The sequence below is a fragment of the Hippopotamus amphibius genome, chromosome 6 (genome assembly GCF_030028045.1).
Source record: "Hippopotamus amphibius kiboko isolate mHipAmp2 chromosome 6, mHipAmp2.hap2, whole genome shotgun sequence".
NCBI classification, from domain to species: Eukaryota; Metazoa; Chordata; class Mammalia; order Artiodactyla; family Hippopotamidae; genus Hippopotamus; species Hippopotamus amphibius.
Window position 1 is genome coordinate 154,587,413 of NC_080191.1, and position 20,752 is coordinate 154,608,164.

At 39.7% G+C, this 20,752-nt stretch overlaps 1 long non-coding RNA gene across 1 annotated transcript; it reads right to left on the minus strand.

The window, feature by feature from the left end:
* Positions 1-699: 699 nt before the first annotated feature.
* Positions 700-18,885, minus strand: LOC130854996 (uncharacterized). The gene is made up of 3 exons (XR_009054204.1): positions 18,829-18,885; positions 8,640-8,785; positions 700-829 (listed from the first exon to the last, which is right to left on the minus strand). It is a non-coding gene; the product is annotated as an uncharacterized LOC130854996 (long non-coding RNA).
* Positions 18,886-20,752: the final 1,867 nt, after the last annotated feature.

The window sequence follows — 20,752 nt, forward strand, 5'->3', positions numbered from 1 at the left end:
ATCTTAAAGACAATAAACTTTACACTCTTTTCTTCTGCCAAGTTTATAATTGCAAGCCTTACTCACTGTTGTGAGCCAGCGTACACACCTGGAAGTCCTTCTATCCTTTATCAGTGTTCCCCACAGCTAGTCATTCACGTTCATACTTGATAATACCTCATTCACTCAGCCTTTGCTTTGATCCCCTCCACCATTAATCACCCCCAGTCTCCTAGAAGGTCTCTCTGAGTTCCCCTTGACCTGACCAACAACTAAATCATTCCATACATTGCAACCAAATGAATCATCGTAGAACGTGCTTTAATCACCATTGAAACAACAAGCCTTCATTATCCTAAGGCATAGCTCTGTTTCCCTATATGTTTCCAGTTGCACGCTCAGCAATAAAGTTAGGTCCAAACTCTTAACTTCCACAAGCAGAGGTGGTTACCTAACTCTCTGATCACCTTCTTTCACATTCCATTTCAGCCAGTTGTGTTGCATTCCTTTCCCAGGACATTGCTCATTTCATCCTTCCAGTCTGAGATACCCTCAGCATCTTCTGTAATTATCTATACCCTACACATCCTTTAACATTCTGTTTTAGTCTCACATTCTATATTAGTTAGGTAACATAAGTAGCCATTACCAAAAAAAAAAACAAAAACAAAAACAAAATCTCAACAGTTTAATGCAACAGAAGTTTATTTCTTGCTCTCAGTAAGTCCAAATTGGGTGTTCCTGATTGTCAGGTGGCTCCCCTCCACGCAATGATTCAGAAACCCAGGAACCCAGGCTCCTTACATCTGATTGCTCTGCCATCTTTAACACTTGGCTTCCAATGCTGCTGCTATAGGTAAAGAAAGCACACAGAGAACCATATTTAGAGGATTCTGTGGACTAGGACTGACAATGTCTCCCATCATAGCTGTTAATTTCCCATTGGCTAAAACTCATTTACATAGCCACATCTAAAATTGCAAGGAAGTCTGTGGGCCCAGGAATAAGAGAAAATGGGTTTGATAAATAGCCATCAGTATCTGTTGTACTTGCTATGACTTCTTTCCTGACAAACCCAACTCTCCATAATCCCTCCCTCCTCTGAACTTTTCTATTACTTTCTGGTACCATATAGACTCCGGTAAATTGGGTGGGTTTTTTTTTTTTTCTCTCTTTTAAAATGTTTCCTTTCCGTAGTAACTAAATTTTAGGGCAAAATCTCTAAGTATTTTTGAGCATCCCCAGCTATTAGAACAGTGCCCAGCACACTCTAATAAGAGTTCACCAGCGTCAAATGATGAGGACAACAATAGGGCCATTAGAGCTGCTAAGGTAAGGAACGTCATTTCCCTGTCCACTAAAGGGCCCAGACTGCTCTGCATAGGGAGTTCCTGGACCACACTTCTGGTTTTTCTTTCTTTTGCCCCATAGTCAGTTTTTAGCCCCTGCTTTTCATTGCCTCCAGCATGTTTGCTTCTTCTAGCCAACACTCCTTACTCTACTTGTAACTTACTGTCTCTAATCTGCTATACAGTGCTTTTGAAATCTTAGCAATGGGCAATTTTCTACAAATAAAATTATCCATGAAACCCCACAAAGGGGAAAAAATAATAGCAGAACAGTTCAGGTTGTGGCGGGGGGGCACTTGCTCACTTAGCAGCTGCCTGGCCCCAAGGGGACGCTCAGTAAACATAAGCTCCCCTTGCTCTTCTCTCCTTGTCTCAACATGGCTATTTGCTCACTGAAAGGTGCTCCAATGGACAAACTTAGCTAAGATTTCTTATGAGCAGCACAAAACCCTTAATTTTGTCAGCAATTCACATTTACCTCATCCCAACAAAGAAAAGAAAGGTGAGGAAGAGGAATAGGAAAGGAATTTTGAAAGCTCTGTGAATAGTAAAATTCATAGTTGTTATAGGTTTGCTAGACTTTTCAATAGCATCCCTGTTTTTCGCCATGGAAATTCTCCACCCAAGTAGCTCACAAAGCCTCTTCTGAAGACAAAGGCATATAACTGCTTCGAAGTATCATCTTAGAGAAATATGACTAGTCACAAATGTTCATTCAAACAGCCTTCAATCTAAATACAAACATCTCAGTCTAAAAGGAATTTAGAAAGGTTGAATCATATACTTTTAAGCAAAAATGATGCTATTTTACATGTTAAAAAGTACAAGAATCAATTCAGTTATTTCCAAGAATATTAAGGTCTATAGGTTCAGTGAAAAGTTTCATGTGCCAAAATCAATAGCACTATATATATCAATGTTTATAGTATTTGTGTTTCTGAATTAATTTCTGTTCCCCTGGGCCGTCATTTTATTGTCACCTTTGATTAAATTGCCTTGAATTAAATGTGAACTGAATATAGCTTGAAACAAAGTTTCTTTAAGCCACACTGACCTCTAGAGACATAAAGGGATTTCAAAGATGCTCAAGGAAAACCAAAATCCACCTTCACAAAATCAGTGTGAGTATAACAAAAGGATTTATTTTCGCGCATAAGGATGGACTATCCTCTGAGATCTGGGCTACACTCCATTGACTAAGCATACTGCATTGCATGTTATTAAATTTCACTGCAAAGATAAAAAGAAAGAGGCAAAGAGAAAGACTAGAGCTAAAGGGAACTTGAAAATAATTGAAATTGTTCAAATATATGTAATGGAAAAGGCAGTGAACTATGTATCCAGAGATCCAAGTTCTGGTTCTGTTTCACTTGCATAATACCTGTGTGACCTTGGGCAAACCACTTTTCTTCCTGAGGCCTCATTTTCCCACAAGTTAAATGAGGGTTTGAACCAAATTCTATGATACTCTGTGCTATATGCAAACTAAGAAATGTTAATTTATTTTCTAACCTTAGAAAATTACTTAAAAAAAAAAAAAACCACTCTATTAATGACTCAATAATTAGACTGATCAGGATAGTACATTACTGGTGAAGATGATTTGATTAGTTTCCAAGAGGTGCTGTACAAAGTACCACAAACTGGGTGGCTTAAAAAACAACAGACATTTTTTTCTCTCACAGTTCTGGAGGCCAGAAGTCCAAAACCAAGGTCTCAGCAAGGCCCTGCTTTCTCTGAGGCTGTGAGTAGAATCCTCCCTTCCCTCTCCCTAATTTCCAGTGGTGGCTGTCAATGCTGGCACCCCTTGGCTTGTAGCTGCATCACTCTGATCTCTTCCACTATGGTCATATGGCATCCTCCCTACGCATCTCTCTTCACATCGTCTTCCCTTAATCTCACTGGGATGCCAGCTGTATTGCATTAAATGCTAATCCATGTTACTCTAGTATGACCTCATTTAACTTTAATTATACATGCAATGATTCTAAGTAAGATCACATTCTAAGGTATTGGGGTTAGTCCTTCAATATATCTTTTAGAGGCATGTAATTCTTTAACAGTGGTGATAGGGAAAATATATAGTCAGGGAAACTTGACAGTTTTAAAAGAGAGGCAATGTCACCAAGTTCAGGTCACTTAAAGGACAGGATACGTGTAATGATTGCTTCCTCTTGAATGATGGTATCTTTATAGGAAAAACCCATGGCAAGGAAATATTTATTCAGTGCAGAAACAACACAACCTAAGTCTAACAAAGTGGCTCACACAAGATCCTGACATGGTGTCAGTGAATGTAGGAGTGACCCAAGGTCACTTCTGTGTAGCACAGACTCAAACTCAGAACCAGGGCCTCTGAAGATCTGTCCTGCAAAGGTTAATACCATAAAGAACCACTGAAAGCAAATCTTGCCATTCTGAGTCAAGAAAACTGTTAAGAAAAGTCTGTATTTTGTATTTTCCTCTTAAATTTTGATAAATGAACAGGAAATATAGAAGATAAACCTGGAAAATCTTGTCGTGACAGATAACAAGGTAGCTTATCAAACACTACCAAGGTCATGTCAAGAGAACTCAGAGGCAACGTGAAGGGACTTGCACTGGCCAAAAATGGAAATTTATGCATCAGTAAGAAAATAGTGCAGTGGATTAAAACATGTCAAATTCATTTAAATCCCTTAAGTTCCCAATAATACTTAAAGGAAGAAAAAGCCCTTATTGGTACCCTTGGGGGATGATAGAAAACCAACTCATTATTTTGAAAACTTGTAAAGGGAAAGAATCAAATATTGATTCTGCCTTTATTACTCACTGTTTTAGCCAAACAGTGCACAAGGGAATGTTTCTCTTTAGAGAAGTATTCCAGCCAGTTAATGAAAAGGAATGATATAATATTACCACTATGTAACCCCTCATGAACTAAAGAATGCTGAGAGGTACAATAAGGACAGTGCTAAAACATTCATCTAAATATCAATAAATTATATATGTTCAATATGTCCCACTACCAGAAGATAAGAAAACACCAAGATACTAAGAATGCAAACAAGATGTAGACCCTTCAGTGCAGCTAAGTGATTGAATGTGTGTTTTATCTCTGCAGATTGTTCTGAATGAGCAACAAAATGACAATCTGTGAGCCACAAACTACTAGCTACACAATATAATTGTGAACGTGTGTTCCTTATACCCTAATGGAAATAAAAATTCACCAGTGCTGCCAATTTAAGAAGGGAATCACACACACACAAAATCGCTTCTTATACTTTCTGAAACCCCACTTAAAAAGAAATACTGCAAGGGTAGCCTCAAAATGGGTGGTGTGAGGAGGGCAATTAAATGACAGGAAACGATATAAATTACACAAATCTCTGGAAGACATTAAGCAGAGAAAAAAAGGAATTAGGATACAGTCAGAGTCTAGGATGTACCACAACTCAGAGGGTGCAAAAATCATCAAACAAGCGAAAAATATTGATGAGGAACAGACAACCACCTCCCCATGCCTTCCCCTGAAGTGAAGCCGGTCAAAGCCAATGTCCCACCTATTCACACAGAAATGCCGTCAGGATCCCCACTCCAGGGCGACACTCATATCACAGCAGAGAAACCTGCTGTAGCCACATAGCCATCAGTCACTGACGGAATGAGACATAGAGGTTTCAGGATATTATTTACAGAGACAAATGTAGCCAATAAAGAAACTAAGTAGTGTGACTGAGGGAGAAGAGAGAGGTGGTAACAGAGGGGAACAGAATATACTAAGTAAAGGGACAAGTGGAGAACAAGAGAAAAGATGGTTTGCATTTAGGAACTGGGTGCTTTTCAGCAATGTTAGATTTATAGTATAAAGAAGAGATTGATGAGAAATGATGACTCTAGAGAAGAAAGTAGAGACCAGAGCATCACCTCATACTAAGCATAGTTTGAGCTTTATCCTGAACGTCCCAAGCACTTTTGAACACAACATAACACAGAGGTGCATTTCAGAAACATGACTCTGGCTTCTGGAAGGAGATTTCTGAGGAACAAACATGGAGAGAGGGAAACCACTTAGGCAGCTGCTGAAATCACCAGGCACTGAAGATAATCAATCGCTAAACTGAGAAAGTGGCAGTGGGCCTGGAGGAAGGCTTTTCAACTTGGGAATGCAACCAAATCACCTGGAGGGCTTGTTAGAACACTGGGCCGCATGGACCTCAGAGTTTCTTATTCAGTGTGCCTGAGGGGTCTCAAGAATTTGCATTTCTAATAAGTTCCCAGGTGATGCTCATGCTGCTGGTCCAGGGACCACACTTTGAAAACCACTGGCCTGTAGGAATAAAAACAGCATTTGAGAGTAAACAGGATGCCCAGGCCAAATCCCAACGTGTGTGGGGGCTTCCCTACACCAACAAGCAATTCTCGGATGCTAGCAGAGTGTCTGCGAATTCAACTCAATTCTGATACTCTCTACCTAGAGACAGAATCATATTCTCCAGAGAAAGGGCTCAGTCCCACAAGACCACACTCCACTTCAGATGCCAGTCACAAGTCTATGTTGTTACCTGTACTTTTTTTTTTTAATAAATTTATTTATTTATTTATTTATTTATTTAATTGGCTGGGTTGGTTCTTTGTTGCTGCACATGGGCTTTCTCTAGTTGCGGAGAGCAGGGGCTACTCTTCGTTGTGGTGCACGGGCTTGTCATTGTGGTGGCCTCTCTCGTTACACAGCACGGGCTCTAGGTGTGTGGGCTTCAGTAGTTGCAGCACATGGGCTCAATAGTTGTGGCTCATGGGCTCTAGAGCGCAGGCTCAATAATTGCGGTGCACAGGCTTAGTTGCTCCACGGCATGTGGTATCTTCCTGGGGCAGGGATGGAACCTGTGTCCCCTGCATTGGTGAATTCTTACCCACTGTGCCACCTAGGAAATCCCTGTTACCTGTACTTCTGACTGACTGGCTATCAATCAGAGGTTCCCATGACCTCAGTTTTGATTACTTTGCTAGAATAACTCTCAGAACTCAGGAACCTGTTTACTCACTAGATTACCTGTTTCATCATTAAAAGATATTAAAGGATAGGAATCAACAGCCAGATAAAGAGATAAGATAGGGCAAAGTCTCAAACAAAGGAGCTTCTGTCCTGGTGGAGCTTGGGGCCCCGCACAGTGGCATGCAGAAGCATTCTGTTTTCCTGATGTGGAAGCTCTCCGAAAAAAGGACCAAAAAGCTGTCCTTTTCAGTTTTTATGGCAGCTTCATTACATAGTCATCATTGAGTAAATCATTGGCCAGTGGTGACTGGTTCAACCACCAGCCCCTCTCCCCTCCCTGGAAATCAAGGGGTAGGATTGACAGTCCCAACCCTCTAACCACTGCTGGTTCTTCCAGCAACCAACCCCATACCTTAGTTGCTTCTAAAAGTCACTACATTCACATAACAAAAGATACCTTTGTCACTCTCAACACTTAGGAAATTCCAAGAGTTTGGGGAGCTATGAGCCAGGAACTGTGGACAAAGACCAAATATATGTGAGAAATACATTTTGGTCATCTGAATGACCAAATATATATTTCTTACAACATCACAGAGTGTATGTAAGAAGTGGAATCAACAATACGTGGGACTGATTGGATGAAGATGTTGAAGAGAGGAGTCATGATTCTTCTCAACTTTCTACCTTGGGTAACTGGGAGAGTGTGGTGTCAGTCACCAAGGTAGGAGGAATACTAAGGAAGAGCATATCTGATGGGGGCATAGGAGTAGCAAATACAGAAAGGTCCGCTGAGCACATGTCACACTTCACATTCACAGTGGACATCCCAAAGAATTGTGCAACAGGCAATTCATTTATGGTTCTGAACATGAGAAGGAAAATATGGGTTAGAAATAAAGATTAAGAAGCATGAGCATGCAGATGATAATTAAAGCCATGAGAATGAATATGATTTGCCAGGGTCAGTGAGTACTATGAGAAGAGAAGGGGATGAAATCTTGAGGAACATAAAATTTAAGAAGAAAAAGAACTGGGACCACTAAGCCAACAGAGACAAAGACGTGGAAGATATGCCATTGCTCCACTGCTTGTGATATCAAAAGACTGAAATAATCAAATGCCCATCAATATGGGACTGGTTAAATAAACCATGATGCTCTCTACAGTAGAATTCTTTGCAGCTATAAAAAACAGTGGAGGACTTCCTAGATGGCGCAGTGGGTAAGAATCCGCCTGCCAATGCAGGGGAAACGGGTTCCATCCCTGCCCCAGGAAGAGACCACATGCCACGGAGCAACTAAGCCTGTGTGCCACAACTATTGAGCCTGCGCTCTAGAGCCTGTGAGCCACAGCTATTGAGCCCATGTGCCGCAACTACTGAAGCCCACACACATAGAGCCCGTGCTTTACAACAAGAGAGGCCACTACAGTGAGAAGCCTGCGTACCACAAGGAAGAGCAGCCCCCACTCATCGCAACTAGAGAAAGCCTGTGTGCAGCAACGAAGACCCAACACAGCCAATAAAATAAATAAATAAATTTATTTTAAAAAATGGAATTAGTAAGTACTTTAGCTACTAACAGATAATATATCTTAAACACACTATAGTATTGTTTCATGAAAAAAAGCAAATTGTAGAATACTGTGTGTAATGTGCTATCATTTAGCTGGGAAGGGGGGAAATACATACATATAAATATATATTTACTGTTATATCCACAGAATATCTCTGGAAAGATGCACAAGAAATTGCTAACCTTAGGGGGAACATAGTGAGGAATCTAGTAATTAAGAGAGTGAAGATCCAAGGCAGAATTTTAACCCAGAGGTCCAAATGTCCTATAAGCCACCAGTTACAGGCCTATTGTTGTGATGAAAGCATCAGAGCCAGGTGCTATTAAATATTTAAACTACAAAAATAATTCTCCTTATTCTGATCTCAGTATCACCTAACAACATTATGAAACTTTTCCCACAGGAGAATTCATTCTGTATACTGTCAAAATTGACTCGACAATCATATATTTTTATGACAAATTAATCATTGGCATTCTACTATGGCTTTAAACACCCATCTCTTGTAAGCTTTGTGAACTTGAGGCAATATCCATAGGTTCAATCAGTTCTGGGAGATTACACAGAGATTCTGAGTCTACAGAGCTAAGAACTAAATCCTAGACTCAGGTAAGTTAACCAAGGTATATTCTACCTTGTTAGGTTTCTTGATGACCAATCAGCTGGTCTCTCCTGGCCACACTCCAACAGCACTATGATGTAAAATTCAAGTTTCTAGAGGAAACAAAGTTGGTTTACAATACTCCTCATCTTACCTTTATGGTACACATTTCATTGACTGATACCACGTTTACCAGGATACCATGAATTCCATACAACTGTGGCCTCCAACCTCTCCCAGCAACATCCAATCCCCTCCGTAATCAAAGTTCACCAGTATCATCCATGAAGATGTTTCTTCCTACCAGAAACAAAAATCATATCACATAAGTAGATGTACACTTGCCAGAATCCCCTACCAATCCATAAACTTTCTTTTCTTTTTTTCTTTTAGAAGAAAAGTTTATTTTTTAATTATTTGTTTATTTATTAATTTATTTATTTATGTATTATTTTTGGCTTCATTGGGTCTTCGTTGCTGTGTGCGGGCTTTCTGTAGTTGTGGTGAGCAGGGGCTACTCTTCATTGTGGTGTGCGGGCTTCTCAGTGTGGTGGCTTCTCTTGTTGCAGAGCACGGGCTCTAGGCATGTGGGCTCAGTAGTTATGGCTCACAGGCTCTAGAACGCAGGCTCAGTAGTTGCGGTGCTCTGGCTTAGTTGCTCCACGGCATGTGGGAATCTTCCTGGACCAGAGATCAAACCCGTGTCCCCTGAACTGGCAGGAAGATTCTTAACCGCTTTACCACCAGGGAAGCCCCCAAACCATAAACTTTCTAAGGGAAAGATGTTTTATTCATCTTTGCATTCCTAAAAAATAATGGAATGCCTTGTACATCATAGACATTCAACACATGCACATTGAATTGGATTGAATTCCCTGCTAATATATTACCTGCCCAGATAAGGTAATTACTTAACCACTTAAACCAAGGGTCCTTACAGAATTCTCTTTCAGGTGTGACCTCTAATTTGTAAGGGAGATATTTTTGCCCAGGGGCTTTTTGACACCCTTCAAATGTAATCATATGTGAAGCCACTTACTCAACCTACTTATGAAATCTGCTCAGATAATATACTGTTATCTAGCAAGGTCAGAAAGTGGGTTTTCTATTCTAGTTACTAGAGAATCTCAACATATGTGAAATATAGATTGATATTTTCCAAATTGGAATTTGATTTTTTAAAATATGTCACACTAAAATGATGCCAAGCAAGATGTAAATTTTCTTTGAAACTGTAAAAAGGTGTTTGCAAACACTTGCAGGGAAACCAGGCATGGGGAGAGCAGACCCAGGTCGCTAAGTGAACCAGGCTCAGCCCTTCCACTGCAGCAACCACACAAGTAGCAAACAGCTCCGCTTTTCCTGCCTAAGATGGTGGTTTCACATATGACTTCATTGTTTAAAGGTTTCCGCTAATTGTTTTTTAGTTTGAGAACCCGTGTGTTTAAAATAAGACAGCAATCTCACGGCTCCTCAGATTGTTATTATTATCATAAATTTTTCTGCACTGTATCTGCACACAAGTACCAGGTAATGGAGCGATGGCGTAACTAGCATGTTAGGTAACAGACTCTTTGTTGAAAATTCATTGCGTGCAATGTAACTCCTTTACAGCAGTTAAAAATCACACTTCCTTTTAGCTCCTTTCATAGCGGTTGCTATGTATCCTGGGTCATTTCCGTCACCCTTCTGTCTTCTCACCAACATCAGTGCATAAATAACGTTCACAGGACTCTAGAGCACAGAGCCTGGAAAGGTCCCAGCCACAGTCTAAACTCTGTGAAAGGATAATCCCCCAGCAAAAAAAATCTCAGAGCAGAGTACTTTCTGTTAAGTATTCAAGGCCGCTTCTCTTTTGCCAGGAAATATCCCCAATATGGAAACTCCAGATCTATAAGTATTGAAGAATACACATTTTTATTTTATCTTATTCAAATAGATCTTCTAACGCCAGAGAGCTAACTACAAACCTTAAGATGTAAAAGACTACTTTGTTATGTATGAAAAGAAGTCCAGTCACTTCTCACTGGAGATGAAGAAAATGTCAGCACACTAAAGCAGAAAATGAAAGGGGAGCCATCACTTGGAAAGAGATGACAGTGAAATGTGGAAGGAGGCAGAGGAGATTTAAGAAAACAGATCAGCTGTATCTTAATTACCAAGATTCCAAAGTTAATCTAGACACATATTGCTGAACTCAACCTCAGTGGGATTTTATCTCTGCTCCCCTTTATTTTAACTCGATTGGGCATTATTGTCAGAACATAACAGTCACATCTGATGAACTACATTTTAACTAAGTCATTATACACTGTGAAGAGTTGCTATTCTGCTTTAGTCACATTCAACTAAGTGCCAGTAGTATTTAATACAATGCCAATATTTCAGATGAAAACCTTATGCAAATAATCCTTATGCAGCTGAGAAGAGAGCACCATCACTGAGCCATGCTGTGCATATTTCAAATACCTTGATAGAGTAATAATGGCCTATTAATCAGAGCACAGGTTAAACGGGCTCACCACCTGCTCTACATCAACATTAATATTCTGATAAACTATTTAAAGAAAGAACAATGTCACTGTCATCCTACACCAACTCAAGCTTTCAGAATGAGAGAGAGTGGGTCAATTATCATCTATTTCCACATAGTAGTAACAGTCACAGATTTGAGCAACTTGAATCTAAGCGTAAGTACTAAAAATAAATCACGGGCTCCCAGCATTAAAATATTCAGTCCTGTTTCTTAAAACTTAAATCTTTTAATATTTTTTCAGATTTCTCAGTACACATGTCATAGCAAAAATCCCACTGTGCTGGAATTGACTCATAGTCAACATTTAATGGTTGAGTGCCCACTACACACAAGGCTCTGGGTCTTAACAGCGATCAAGAGAAATACATCTCCGCCATCGTATTGCTTAAGGTGTAAGTCCTGGTTTCTAGTCTCAAATAGACCACTCAGCTTGAAGGTAGTGACATGATCTTGGACATGTCGCTTAAATATCAGCCTCTTTTTTTCTCATGTGTAAAATATAGAAGTTGGACTAGATCCTTACGAGCACTAAAATACTACAAGTATTCATGCTGCTGCTGCTGCTGGGTTCTGTATCACAGGAAGCAGATGAAAGTATTCATTTTCCAAGCATCAACTGGACAGTGTAAAGTTTACTGACTTGTGTCTTACCATGAACATACAGGTCAACTATGCCCAGTTTTAATCTTCAGAGTTTCACCTGAAGTAAGATTTTTGGATCCTTGAATACTATTGGGAAAGACATCATACTTAATACACGCAGCATTCGCAATATTTAAGAACTTTCTTTTGTGAGTTGAAAAGCTGTAACAGAAGAAACTAATAATTTATCCTTGTGAGAAACTAATTCATGTCTTCAGCTGTGAACATGAACACACAGTGTCCCTTCATCCATGTACGTGATTCCCTCTGGATATCTGTGCTGCTACTAACTCATCAAAAGGTCAAATGACTTCTAGGTAGTCTCTAGAATCACCAGCAAATATGGGAAAAGGGGCTAGAAACAAAGGAAGTTTGACAGCAGCCAAGACCAAAACAAAAATGAGGTCTTAGACCAGACTGTTGGGGACACTACCACAGCAGCCCCCCACTCTAGACCCTGCATGTTGCTGCCATCACCCTAGACTGGATTCTCTACTGGCCTTGGTTATTTGCTTCAAGATCCAAAGAACAGTCAAGGTGAAGCCCTGCACCTAAGCCCTAGCTACACGGTAGGTTGAAGAACATGCATCTGGCCTTTTCAGCTTCTACCATGGAAGACAAGCTTTGCCACAGGAATTCCCCAAATATAGAAAGGGGTCAGATCCAGGGAAGCTAGCCAGCTAGCTAGACAAACACTGACAAACATAAATAAACCCTCGTTCATAACGAGTAATATATTTGAGAAACTTAAAGAAAAGCATCCATGTCTACAAAAATTAAGCCTCTCTAAAGGTGACTGAAAATGATTACTATACAATATTCCAACTAATGTCAAGAATTTAGTAATAGTGTAGAAGCCAACTTTAGTATGGTACGTGTATATGGGAGGATCCACATTATAACATTTATGCTATTATCTTTGGGTGGTGGGAAATGAGTACTTTTGACAAATTTATTCTTAGCTAGAGCTTTTAAGTTTTTCTGCAACTTATATACACTTATATGTATTATGTGTATAATAATTTATTACCAAAATAATAATGAAGGTAAAAGCTTTTGCACAGCAAAGGAAACTATAAACAAGATGAAAAGACAACCCTCAGAATGGGAGATAATATTTTCAAATGAATCAGCAGACAAAAGATTAATCTTGAAAATATATAAACAGTTCATGTAGCTCAATATCAAAAAAACAAACAACCCAATCAAAAAATGGGCAGAAGACCTAAATAGGCATTTCCCCAAAGAAAACATTCGGATGGCCAAGAGGCACATGAAAAGCTGCTCAACATCACTAATTATTAGAGAAATGCAAATCAAAACTACAATGAGGTATCACCTCACACCGGTTAGAATGGGCATCAGCAGAAAATCTACAAACAGTAAACGCTGGGGAAGATGTGGAGAAAAGGGAACCCTCTTGCACTCTTGGTGGGAATGTAAATTGATACAGCCACTATGGAGAACAGTATGGAGGTTCCTTGATAAAAACTGCAATTAGAATTACCATATGACCACATGGTAATTACCACATGACCCAGCAATCCCACTACTGGGCATATACCCAGAGAACACCATAATTCAAAAAGACACATGCACCCCAATGTTCACTGCAGCACTATTTACCATAGCCAGGTCATGGAAGCAACCTAAATGTCCATCAACAGATGAATGGATAAAGAAGATGTGGTACATATATACAATGGAACATTACTCAGCCATAAAAAGGAACGAAATTAGGATATTTGTAGAGACATGGATGGACCTAAAGACTGTCATACAGCATGAAGTAAGTCCGAAAGAGAAAAACAAATATCGTATATTAACGCATATACGCGGAATCTAGAAAAATGGTACAGATGAACCAGTTTGCGAGGCAGAAATAGAGACACAGATGTAGAGAACAAGCATGTGGACACCAAGGGGGGAAAGCTGGGGGTGTTGGGGTGGGATGAATTGGGAAATTGGGATTGCCATATATACATTACTAATAAGAAAAAAATATCAAATTGTACACCTTAAATACATGCAGTTTATTGTATATTGAATAATAATAATGATGATGATGATGATGAAGGAAAGAGCTTTCTAATTCTGCTGGTAATTTTACATGATTCCAGAGATTTCAACAATATATGATGTTTTCTAAGAAAGCACATATAGCTTTTTATGACATTCACCAAAAAAAAAAAAAAAAAACTCTTTTAAATGCTAATTTTATTTTTGCAGTTGTAGAAACTTAAAGATTCACATTTTTCCACAAATAATTTCCTTAAAGACTGGAATCTTTTAAATTACTTTTAAAAGCAGGGGACACAGTTCTGGTTAAGAGGAGGTTTAGCCTGTCAAAACACCCTGTATTTTTCTCTTTGTCCATCCATAGATTTTCTTTCCTGGCACGCTTTATTGTCCTCAACTGCAGTTGGCTATAACTTTCTACTGCTCTTGCTCCTGGAGGGTTAACTTATAACATTTGGACTTCTTTGCACTCTTCCCTTCTTTTCCCCAAATACCCAAGCCCTCTATGCATTAATTTTGCTAGTTAATTCTGTGCCCAGTCACTATTTATAGCCGGAAATAATCCCAGATTCAGACAGATGGTCTGGTTTGGAGATCTATAATCTCATTTAGTTTTACACATATGACTCTAGGCCACAAACACATTGAAGTCATGTATGTGAACCAAGAATTTTAATAAGCATGAAGCATATGTGCACAAACATGGATCCTATACTGTAAAGTTTGCATACCATACTTTAAGGGAGAAGGGACTTGTAGTACAGCTAAGAGTATCTTTGGCATCTTTTTATGCAGGAGCAAGTTTCCTCTCCAGGCAGATAGATTCCTAACATCCTGTGAGCAGACAGTGGTGTTTCCTATTGTTTGTTTCGTCTAGAGCATCCTCCCTGAAACTCTTCACGAGCCTAACGCCTACACATTGCTCAAAGATTATTCAAATTCTGCCTTTTTCCTGAAGGATATACAGATCTGTGGCTAAAAATGAAAATGAGGAATACAAACCTTAAAGACAGACAAATAATAATCATACGTACCACTGCTACCAAGTACCAGATTTACTCTTCACATCACACCAGCCTTATAAGCATGGACTGATTATAGCTGCTATGTTTACAGCTACTGTGACCATTCTTCTGCCCGTAGAGAATTTTCAGTCTGATGGAATAAAAATTGTGTAAAAATAATTCAACACAAGGGGCTAAGGGAGAATTTGCCTAGAGAATAAAAATTTATTATAGCCTGGATTTGGGGGAAAACTCCTGCAAGGAAGCCCATTTTACAGATAAGGAAACAGGTTCGCAGAGGTTAAATGTTCATGATCACAAACTAATAATTGGAGGAACCAGAAATCAGACACAGCAGGTCTCTCTGAGCCCAACATTCCCCCTCTTTCCACTCTGGGAAGTTAACACATTCATTGTACATTCCCAACACCAAATATATAAGTTACCTAGGGCTGCTGTACCGCAAACTTGGTGGCTTATAACAACAGAAGTTTGTTCTCTCATAGTTCTGGAGACCAGATATCTAAAATCAAGATGTCAGAAGGACTGGTTCCTTAGAGGGAGAGTTTATCCCATGCTTCTCTCCTAGATTGTGGAAGGCACAGGAAATTCTTGGTGTTCCTTAACTTGTAGGTACATCATTCCAATCTCTGCTTCCATCTCAACATGGCCTTCTCCACGTTTCTCCTTTGTGTCTGTGTATCTTAAATCCCCCCTCGTTTCTCTCACATGGAAACTAGCCATTGATTTAGGACCCACTCTAAATCCAGGATTATCTCATCTCAGGAACCTTAATTACATCTGCAAAGACCCTATTTCCAAATATCACATTTTGTGACCTTACCAAAGGTCACACTGATAGGTACCTGGGATTAGGATCTGGACTTATCCTTTGGGGGGACCTTATTCAGCTCACTACACAAAGCACATTGTTTACAAGCCTGTTCTAGCCTTTACTTCTCAGGTGCTGTCCTCACATCCATCCAGGGGTTTGTGAAGAATTCTTGAGCATCTACACAGCCTTGGGCATGCAGGCCATCTTCCAGACCACCAGGAATAAGTGGAGTTTACCAAGACCCACTGTGACTGTCTCATTCCCTTTATCTCCCTGGTAAACTTCTTGCCAGTCTGTTGGTTTCTTGTTCATTCCAACTAGGAGCACAACATCAGGCTAACGGCACCATCAACCTTCCCTGTTTATGTGCCACTTCTGACAATAACTGAGGGCATGGGGTTTCCCACTCTCCTCTCCAGATTGAGTCAACCCCCTCTAGTAGCTAAGCTGCTATTTTTCATGGCTTGCGCCACCCTGACCAAACTATCACGTGATGGAACTGAGGGAGGTAGAATGGAATCAGCCCAGGTTAATACAGCACAGACTCATTGCTTGTACCCGAGGTTCCGCAGCTCTTATAAAATAAACACGTCTCAATTTGTTGTACGCCCTTACATCAATTTGCAGATCTCTGAAATGGTTGTTTTGGGTAGTGTTATCCAGCTTTACCAGTTTTATCTGAGAAGAGGATTTTCTATGCTCCTTACCCTACCACTCCAACTCTTGATATTAACTTAAAAAAAGAGCCATTGCCGCATTGCGACTGCACTCTCAGTAGTGAAAGGAGAGGGGCAGAGAAGTCTCCAGAAATGCTCTCTCTGAGCAGTTGGGATGGGACTGGATGGAGTGGAAATTAACAACAATTTAGTTTCTTTTTCCCTTCAAGCATATTTATTGTCTACATTTCTCAATATCTCAGTAGTAAAAGAAGAGTATTATTGCCTAAGCCTATATTTTACAGAATGAAAGAAAGAGTTCAAGATCTAGATAAAGTAATCCATCCATCAAGATGCAAATTGCTGCAGCAATTGCAGATTACTCTGTATATACGGTCAAAAAATTCTCATCTATTATCATTGTCTAGGGACCGTACCGATTCATTTTAAATATTTATGAAGGTTTTTTTTTACTTTACAAATCTATAAACCTGTTATTATGAAGTTTCCATAGCTCTTCTTTTTCTCACTAGGAAGCCAAATCATTGAATGCCACTCCTATTTATAATACAGTCCACTTAAAAGGTGATAAATGTAATCGTTCCTTATTGGCTTTGGGGCTATTAAGGTACAAAGTAACCCTATTTTTTCATCTATTCTTTCATCTGCACATGCCCATAAACACAGCTGCAAGATCATCTTCATTTCAGAGGTTACAAACAGGTAACCTCTGGCTGAAACATAGGTTTTATGTTTATTTAGCTCTTATTATACGGTTTAAAATATTGAACTAATAATTAAAAATCCTCCTATTTCACACAAAAAATGATACCTCTTTTTTTAAAAAAAAGGGCAAGAAATCTCCAATATGTTGCAAGCCCCACCTGTCCCTGTAGTTTCCCTAACACTAAGAACCAAAGTTAGCTACCATCAATCATTTCATTTGCATTATTTTTCTTTTTATGGTAGAGAAATATTTTTGTAAAAATGTCTTTATTAAAAATGGGAAGAAAAAATAGAAACTAAGAGGGCTACTTGATTATCCTCCACCTAGTTCTCTTCACTTAATCCTCTTGTCTAGCCTCCATAGGCATTCGAGTTTGTGATCTTCCCGTTTGGTTCCTACATTAAAACCAAATAATCTGGGACTTCCCTGGTGGTGCAGTGGTTAAGAATCTGCCTGCCAATGCAGGGGACACAGGTTTGAGCCCTGGTCTGGGAAGATCCCACACATGCTGTGGAGCAGCTAAGACCATGCACCGCAACTACTGAGCCTGCACTCTAGAGCACACGAGCCACAACTATTGAGCCTTTGTGCCACAACTACTGAAGCCCACCTGCCTAGAGCCTGTGGTCCACAATGAGAGAAGCCACTGCAATGAGAAGCTCGCGCACCACAACAAAGAGTAGTCCCCACTCACTGCAACTAGAGAAAGCCCGCGCACAGCAACAAAGACTCAATGCAGCCAATAAGTAAATAAATACAAAAATAAATAAATAAACAAATAAATAAATAAAACCAAATAATCTCTTGAAATAAAAATAATTCAAGATTGTGGGGTTCCTGGAACTTCCTAGGTGGCAGTGGGTAAGAATCTGCCTACCAATACAGGGGACACAGGTTCAATCTCTGCTCCAGGAAGATCCCACATGCTGCAGAGCAACTAAGCCTGTGTGCCGCAACTATTGAAGCCCAGGTGCCTAGAGCCCATGCTCCACAAGAAGAGAAGCCACCACAGTGAGGAACCCGTGCACCACAATGAAGAGTAGCCCCTGCTCGCCACAACTAGAGAAAGCCCATGTGTAGCAATGAAGACCCAATGCAGCCAATAAATAAATTAATTTTTTTTTAGTTAAAAAAAAGATTTTGGGGTTCTTGCTTATCAGGTTGGCCTATGCCAGAAGGTAGTCCAGAAGCTGTCCAAAAATCGATTGCATAGTATAGTGGTTACATGCCTAGATCCTAGAGCCAGATTACTTGAGTTCAAATCCTGACTTTGTCACTATAGATTTTGTGATCTTGGGCAAATTACTTAATGTCTCTGAGATTCAGTTGTCTTGCCTGTAAAATGGGGATAATAGTAGCATTCACCTTGTAAGGTCATTTGAGGGTGAAATTAAGTGCTCAGAACTGGGCCTGATAAATAGTAAATGCTATATACATCTTTGCTATTATTATCATAGAAAAGCAACCATCCCTATAAACACTCCCACATTGTCCAGTGTCATTGGAAACAGTCATGCTTTGTAAAACTAATCTATCCCCAGGATACATATAAACATTTTTCTGAAATTATGTCTACACAATTAAAATTAAATAGAGAACAAAGCAATTATCTAATAAACTAAACTAATGTGGACAGTTAATTTGCCTGGATAATTCAGGTCCTAATTTTTTAACCTTCCAAAGCAACTAGTAGAGCTTGGGTCCTGAAATGTCTAAATATCTACATTAAGTCTCCAAATTACTCACTTTGCCTACATATTCCTAGTTCTTTTTAAAAGTAACTCGTTTAAAAATAATACCAATTATGCCCTCAACAAAAAGTTCCCCTCATAGCTCTACAAACGTTGATGCCCCATCTAACTGCAAGTCCCTTGAGCTCCCTACTCTACCTCTGACCTTTTCCTTTTTGAAAGGAGGTACTTACAACTCAGCTTCCTTCTCATTGTCCTCAAAACCTCTGCTTGGTTGGTTAGAGATTTATGGTAATCTGAGGCAAGGAAAGGAAAGAAAAGTAAAAATGTAGCTAATTCAAAAGCATACACAAAGCATCATTTATAATTTTACAAAAATAGACCAAAGGCAGCTGTTAGATTCTAACGTGTGCATTCTATTCATGCAATAAGGGGGAAATACATGGGCATGAATACCACTGAATAACACACAATGAGTCTTAATTATCTGTCCTGGAAGCAACCTGTCCAATGAAACATTGCCCAGCAAGACAGGGAGATCCCTGCTCTTCAGCCCTAACTAGAGCATGAAATCTGTAGTCCCAGGAAGGACCCATCCTATGCCATTCTGGTTTCCAAAGGCTCTACTTTCAACTCCAGGGTAATTTATGATGTCCACTGGAGAGTCCCAGGGCAAACCTAAACATGATGTTGGTGGATTTGATTAACCAACTCAAAATATGAGGGTGAGTCAAAAATTATCTGCACTCTGGCTGTAGAATTTATTTTAATTAACTTTTAGAAAAGACAAATACATCATTTTTTGATACACTTTGTCCATCTGTCAACAAGCTTTCATGTTCCCTCATTAAAAAATGTTTTAGGCTGAGCTGTGAGCCACGAATGCACTGATGTCTACACTTCTTAATCAGAAGTGAATCTTCGTCCTCGTAGGGCTGCTTTCAGGAGACCAAACAGGTGAAAGTCCAATGAGCAAGATCAGGACTATACAGAGGATGCTTTAACACCTCAAAATGAAGTAATCCACGACAGACTTAGGTTTTGAAAAGTTTGTGCAAGATGGGTACCGAAATAACTCACGGAAAAGCGAAAACAGAAGTGTTTAGATATCTGCAAACAAAATTTGGACCAATACTCTAAGGAAGGTGAAAGTTTCTTAAAGAGGATTATTACTGGTGACGAGACATGGCTTCATCACTACGAGCCTGAGAGTAAACAGCAGAGTATGGAATGGAAACATCCTCAATTGCTGACCAAGAAAAAGTTCAAAAGTCAACCATCAGGGACTTCCCTGGTTGTGCAGTGGTTAAGAATCCTCCTGCCAATGCAGGGTACATGGGTTCGATCCCCGGCCTGGGAAGATCCCACATGTCATGGAGCAACAAAGCCCGTGTGCCACAACTACTGAGCCTGCATGCCACAACTGCTGAAACCCGTGCACCTAGAGCCCATGCTCCACAACAAGAGAAGCCACTGCAATGAGAAGCCCATGCTCTGCAACCAAGAGTAGCCCCTGCTTGCTGCAGCTAGAGAAAGCCCACGCACAGCGATGACCCAATGCAGCCAAAAATAAATGAATAAAATCAATTAATTAATTAATTATTTTAAAAAGTCAACCATCAGCTGGAAAATTCATGTTTACAGTTTTCTGGGATTCTCAAGGACCAGTATTGGAACATTATCAGGAAAAAGATTCAACAATCAACAATGTTTGTTACATTGAGATGCTTATTGAAGAGCTGAAAACTAAACTTTGAATTAAACGCAGAGGACTGCTATCCAAGGACATGGTGATCTTGCATGACAACGCACGTCCGCACACTTCTGCCCACACTGTCGACACTCTGCCAAAACTTCATTTTGAGGTATTAAAGCATCCTCCCTAGAGTCCTGATCTTGCTTCATCCGACTTTTACCTGTTTGGTCCCCTGAAAGCAGCCCTATGAGGATGAAGATTCACTTCTGATGAAGAAGTGAAGACAGCAGTGCATTCATGGCTCACAGCTCAGCCTAAAACATTTTTCAATGAGGGAGTACGAAAGCTTGTTGACAGATGAACAAAGTGTATTGAAAAGCAAGGAGATTATATCGAAAAATGATGTATTTGTCTTTTCTAAAAGTTAATTAAAGTAAATTCTACAGCCATAATGCGGACAA